The sequence below is a fragment of the Tubulanus polymorphus genome, chromosome 1, assembly GCF_964204645.1.
Source record: "Tubulanus polymorphus chromosome 1, tnTubPoly1.2, whole genome shotgun sequence".
Taxonomy (NCBI): domain Eukaryota; kingdom Metazoa; phylum Nemertea; class Palaeonemertea; order Tubulaniformes; family Tubulanidae; genus Tubulanus; species Tubulanus polymorphus.
Window position 1 is genome coordinate 24297506 of NC_134025.1, and position 6986 is coordinate 24304491.

Consider the following 6986-nt stretch of genomic DNA (forward strand, 5'->3'; position numbering starts at 1 on the left):
AAACATTGTCGCGCATTGAATTCCTTTTTTAAGAGTGACCTATTTTTTTGTACTCAATCCGGTTAGTCGTCACTTGTATCGGATTCCAAGGACACAGTGGCGGCGATCTGTTGGAGCCCGCAAAACAGGCATAAAACGCGATGAGGTGATTGTGACACCTTGTGTTTTCAAACGGCCATTATATACGATAATGTATTGATCTTTAAGTGTAAATTGTGAATATAAATCCAGACGCGAAATGTACAGAAATTGTATCGAAATCCTCTTTTTATGATGTATATGGCTTTGTTTGAACTTATTAGAGCGTTTGATATGAAACCTTGATATTGAGATAATCTATTGTACAGTCTTTTACAAATTTTCCGAACCCTATGTATATCTAATTGAAATTGCAAGATATAGACATATCTCATATTATATATCTATACATTCGACAATAGATCGAAAGATTTTTTATACGTCGTTTTAGGTCAGTAAATCATTCATCAGATATATACCGATGTAGGCCTATATGTAGGCCTACACTAGTCAACGAAAAAATGGCGAAATGTCAACTTAGCGCTATACGAATTTTATTGCTAACATTCCGAATATTGTCTAGGAAATGATCGTACTCAAATGCAGGTCTACACGATTTTCTATTGTCTAAAATATCATTAGAAGTAGTTCTCGTCGTCAAAATGATGCTCATGATAAGATATCGTTCAATTCAAGGGCAGAGGAAAATTGGAAGGTATTCTCGAATTAGGCAGCCATGTCGAAAGAACTTCAATGGAGTCCGTCCATCTAGGACAAAATATATTATGGAATAATTCCACCGTCAAAGATGCAATTTCTGAGAGGATGAGGTTCAAATTTAAAGATTTTAACGATTGCTGTCTTCACGAAAAAGTCAGGCAACCTCAATGGTAAAGCAGGGGTCCCAGACCACCCCCTAAATCCGCCACTGCAGTAGTTTTGAATGATTCGCATACGATTCTGTATTTCGTTTACGGTATATGAAAAGAAATTTAAGAAACTGTACACCCAGATAGTTCTTCTAAGTCGTATTTCACGTTTGCTATACGCATAACATAAAGGAATGTAATACATAGTAGTTTTCTTTCCGGTTATATAACCGGTACTAATTCGATAAAATGTAGATATACTATGGAATTGAACTTATTTTTATGGACAATATAAAAGTGAGACAGACTGGTAATGAACCTGTTGTCAATATTAACGAAGTCATAATTCGTGATTTTGATGATCATGATGATGATGATATAATGAACGGCATAAAATAATTTCTGCACCAAAAACTAGACAACCAATCGATGTAATGTAGCAGTATACCATAACAGGAAATGATTTACTAGTTTTCAGTGCTGGATACATATTGATCGGGATAAGCGTGATCGGAGTAAGCGACATAGGTTACGTAGTATGGTGCAGACGAAGTAGAATACTATACGGTACCGAACCTACCTTCCATCATAAGAGAGGATGATAGCCTAATTCTAGCTTGTGTCGGCGGGTGGGGGTAAGGTATCCTTTGAAAAACCTGTTTGTAAATAAAGCGTATATCCTGATAAACAAAGACACGATGACGTCACGGTGGCGGAATCCCAAAACAGCAATATGTACGCAATAAATAATTATAATCCGTCTGCCATAGAGAGGTAGAACGCTTATTCCACGACGTTGTAATAACACAAAATGACTGGTTTGAAAGGCTGAACTACTGGAAAACGTAATTCCTTTCTCGTATAAAAGGTGAATCAGATTTCGTGGAATGTTTCCATCACAAAACATGTTGGCAAAGTCCGATGTACTATTTTGCCGCTTTCTAAGTTCAGTCGGTGCGAAATTACAAAACTGACGGGCAAAAACTCTTAGTCAGACAGCACTAAATCTATATGGTAGATGTCTCCATTCTTTTGTTTCTCGTACTAAGATACAGGTGTTGGATCATATATATATATGTACATATATATATATATCATTTGTGACTTATATATCTGATTATTGTTTCTACGAAAATGAAACCCTGCTCATATACTCTTAATCATATTATAGATAAATAGAATATTCAATAGAATATTCAGTACGGTACGGTATTCTTTAGTCTTTTGTTCGGAGTTTTTATACCAAGTAATAAAGATAGCCTGTTGTTCAATACTTACCCGTTATGTGTGTTGGTGCTTGCCTGGGTAATGTGTTACAACTATTTTCTCTGCGAGGACTGTGTTCGTCTGACAGCGAGTCAAAATATATCGAGAAAAACACTCACCGAGTGGATCAGAGTGCTATATTTTTGTGCTTAGTTCAATCGGCTAGTAGCATATGTCAATGCTTGCGATGATGGTAAGCTTATAGAGTCTAGCGATCGAAGCATGATCGGGCACGTATGCTGATAAAAATGTGCCACGCCTCTGCGATGATGCAGACGTGTTCAGGCACGGATTTCAAACATGAAATTATCGATAGCTCATATCAAATTCCCACCAACTTGACTTTTGAAGTCGACAGGAAGAGGGGCACGGTTTGGCGAGGGCTGGTATTCAGTTCGGTTCAGTACGGTTAATAGTATAATGCCCATATAATTTGTTGGTACGCAAGCTTCAGTTCCGGGAATTCGACATCAGCACTACGCTGACATCAGTTTCCATGGCAACTGGAGCTGACGCCATGATCCATTCCTTAGCGACAAAGCATCATCGCCATCGCCGCGGCTGCTGCGTCAGTATCGGGGAGTATTTTTTCGCCCAGCTCGCGCTACCTGTGACCGCATCGATCGCAGCGCATTCCTTCAAGGCTGATCGGTCGTCATAGCTATTCACCTAGCCACGCTGCTAATTATATATCGCTTCCTCAGTCGGTTTTGCCACATAAAAATGAGCGATAATGAATAATTCACTTTATTAATACTGCGGCGCAGGGAGCTGTTCGCAGATGGCCTTGCGAGAGCGCGCAATGCGACTGCGGTGATACAAGTTCTTCCGTCTGCACCACGCCAGATAGAAGATGTATTGCTAGTAACCACGCCAATTGACAATCACGGATCGTTTCTTCTTCTTAGAATTTAATTCGCCTGAGATTTTAAGTATATCATCGTTCCAGTTCAGTCAATTTTTAAAATATCGATGATGAAATTAATGTAAATCGTTTTCTTGAGTGCTTATCGAATAAGAAATGATTTATCATTAGACGCAGCAAGTCGAATAACGTTCAGCGTATGAGTTATATTTTTCCAGTGTGAATTTGCGCTCTTATTGATGATTTTTCGTTGCCGTTTGATTTTGGTGAAAAGTGCGCGGTTATACGCGACGAAATGGCACTTATATCAACGGCCCTGACCGCGAGACGCGATAAGTGTGCACAGACAAATTCAATATCTCGCTGCGAAAGTTCAAGACTTTCTTTGTCTCTGATAGTGCCGCATAATGAAAATTATTATGCAGACGGCTACGCTGTCATGAAAATGACAATTGTGTTGCGAAAATTCAAATTTGCCAAAGGGGCAGGACTAGCAAAGTCGGTGAAAGGTTCATAGGTTAATAGAATTAGACCAACCTTTTGTCAGCCCAGCATATGATTATCTATTCAAAACTGACCATCGCACGCGACATTATCACGACAAATTTCTCAAATTTTTGACTCGAAATCTTATAAATTCATTTGATGCATTGATTGTCTATTCATCCAAGAAATGGTCCGAGTTATGGTCGCAGTTGGTCAATATCGAATTTTGATTGCGCCCGCACGGATGTCAGTAACCTGCCCTAGATAAACCAGGGTCGCATGTACGCTAACCTGTCCACAGCAATTCTATACCGACGTCAATCGTAAATAAGGTTGACAATATTTGTTACAATAACTTTTAAGCGTTAGCTACAGTTAATTTAATATGTATATCTTATGTATTCGAAATGGTTTCGAATTGTGACTGTGAAAAGTTTTTCACGTTTTCGATGAATTTGATAATATTATATGCCATCTACAATGAAATCTATCCAGGAATCGAACTAATTGGTTTATATAGTGTAGACATATATACATAATGTATCTTGAAATGTACCTATGTGACGTCATGATATATTATGTACCCGTACTTTGATCCTCGATGACCCGACCGTGTTTATTGAATTATGTCGAATATCATTTTGTAAATGCAACTGTCAGAATAGGATATGTATATGTCTATTCTATACATCTCATCATGATGTAATAAACACAGGCGAAATTGTAGTTTTATTCTATTTTAATCAGGCGCAGAAAAGTGCGAAGACCGCGTGATCACATTTAAAAATGGCGTCCGACTACCACCTTTTAAAGTATACGCGCCAATAGATCATGTTCTTCCTATGAAATAATACGGTATTTCATGCCAATTCTATAGAAATAAATCCTTCAAGATGGATAATAAGTCTTGTCGAGAATGTTTGACAAGAAATCTCCATCGCTCTTTCGTAATAGACTATCATAAGATAACATTTTGCTTTGTATCGTGTTATTCACGTCCGATATTTCTGTTATTTACATATCGTAATTCAAAGTCATAAGGTCTGATTGAATCTATTTGCAAACCAACGCATCGTGTCGATAAGAAATCCGACGATTCGAAGACTTAAAGTTCGCACTTTTACGTATTAAACACGGATGAGTGTTTCAATTACTCGAATGAAATGCAATAAGCCATTTATTGATACGGAATTTTTCATGGAAATTTGATAAAAATGGTTTTGTTAAAGTCAAGTAGAATCATAATCGATGACGAAAAAATCTAAATCGACCAAACTAAATTCTAAGTTGGGCTTCCGTCGCGACGGGAAAAATACATTTCTGAGTGTCCAAGATTTATTCATTTTCCAGTTGTATCGCAATATTGATTTAAACCATAGTCAATAGTTCCTAGTTGCATGTTTTGTAACACAGGTCCGTAGCGTCCCTGATTTTATGGGCAGTTCGTTATCCTTAAAATGCCGACCTTTTGTAACCTTTATGAAACTGCGCTCGAATGTAAAAATGCAACCCAATGCATCCCATGGAGTTAAATCGATAACAGCCCTTGTACGGACCGGAAGTACATAGGACAAGCCCACAATTGTTTTCGATTTCTGAAATTCATATTTAAGGATGCGGACCTTTTCAGGATTTGGAGCGGTTCGTCTTAACCCGCTTCAACCGCTCACGCTACGGGCCTGTATGATATTGATGTTTCGAAAATACATGTTTGTAGGCCTATTATGTTTACTACGTACATAGAACGCGACTGATAATAAGATCGAATGAAAAACGGATAGATTTCTTGTAGGAATACGTATGAATTGATATGTCTCGTGTATTGGTGCGGAAAGTTCAATAATTTTGAAATATTTCATGCACGTATAGGCCAATGATGTGCCTTTATATCTTTTTTTTTAATTCTCGAGAGGCCATTCTATTCTGTTTTTAAATAGTTTTGTCGAAAGAAAAATACTTCGACGTATACTCGCGCATGTAAATATGTATACGCGTAAAAATATTTTCGGTTTTTTTTAATAAGTGAATTATCGCGATATTCGAATCTGGCGAAACATGTTTCATTGACTGGTTGCCGCAGCCAGACGAGATAGAAGAGCAATTGATGAAAAATTCAATACGTGATCCACTTCAGGAGTCATAGCTGCCATATTCATTTCTAAATACTAGCGTTCTACGTCGTGTTGTTTTAAAAACAAGGGCTCTCGTCGCTGCACATGTCGGGCGCACATTTCCGAGAATTTTTGATGGTTAATGAAAATGTTTACTCGATTTTCTATTTCGTAGAAATATTCGAACAGACTTCTGCGCTTTCTGGATGCATGTTTTAATTGCGCTATAATATGCCAAATGGCCTTCAGTTGCGGATAAATTTGTCTCACCGGGCGGGCATGAAAGGTTTGCGGTTAAAAACAAAATTGGGCCGCAACTTTCCCACGATCTCGGACACGTCGTGACAATAGTGTAATTGTAACCTCCGAGCCCTCTCTCCTAGCCTGAGTTCATTTCCATAATTACTATCAAGCCGATGACTAAACCTCTACAACTCTCTATACCAGCCTTTGACAACGCCCACGTGAGTCGATTGCCTGTTTACTACTATCCTATAGACTCATTGTGAAGCAGGTGGTCATCGCTATTTGCAAAGGGATAAACGGAATGAATCATAACAACCCCGCCATCCAGGGACTTGTGACCACGCACGATAATATAATGTACTTAAATCTAATTTTCATCAATGGCATTCATAACTGAGATAGTATCCGCAATGACTAAACAATAGATGCATCGCCTGAAGGAGCGCGACGCAACTCCGGTCCTTCCCACTCAGTTACGTATGTCTCCGGTTGATCGATGGTCAACTGCCTTCGTCGACGCGTCGTTGTCCGTTCGGTCGATAATGAGCATTAAATTGGTATTTCTCGCACCGAGATGCAAATGAAATTTAATCACGTTAAGGCCAACCCGTGGGATCGATATCCATAGACGACTACATCGATTGTCACATGATCAGATGTAACCGAAACTATCTGTAAAAAGTTGCGTAAATCAGTGAATTCTATATGTTTTCATAATTGTTGTGGTGAATTCAGTTTCATGTTGCTAAAACACGATATTCAAACTAAAAATGCAGCCTCGGAATATGGCTTCAGTTTTTCTCAGCCCATATTGATTAAGAAATCTTGAATTATTGGTCAATATAATCTATAATAATATAGTTAATGATTGATACGGCTCAATCAATTTCATATCTCGTTCCATTTTCGAAGTTCATAAGAACTTTTCTGTTGCATTTTCTTCCGTAATGTTTTTCTATAAGAATCGCAACATTCCATGTTGAATCCTAATTCACGTAGTACATGAACCAGGAGTTAAAATATGCGAAATCGAAAATCACTTAACATCCAAATTAACCACGACTGCAGAACTAAAAAAAACTTCTAAACTCACGAATAATAGAAGAACGAACAATTATGTGGGGT

At 38.1% G+C, this 6986-nt stretch overlaps 1 protein-coding gene across 1 annotated transcript in view; it reads right to left on the reverse strand.

Annotated features, from left to right (window-relative positions):
* The window catches only part of LOC141915268 (uncharacterized), a 33617-nt gene extending 31949 nt beyond the window's left edge, over positions 1–1668 (reverse strand). The window contains exon 1 of the transcript XR_012620933.1: positions 1468–1668. The gene's annotated coding sequence lies outside the window, so the exon portion shown is untranslated. The remainder of the gene's footprint in view (positions 1–1467) is intronic.
* Positions 1669–6986: the final 5318 nt, after the last annotated feature.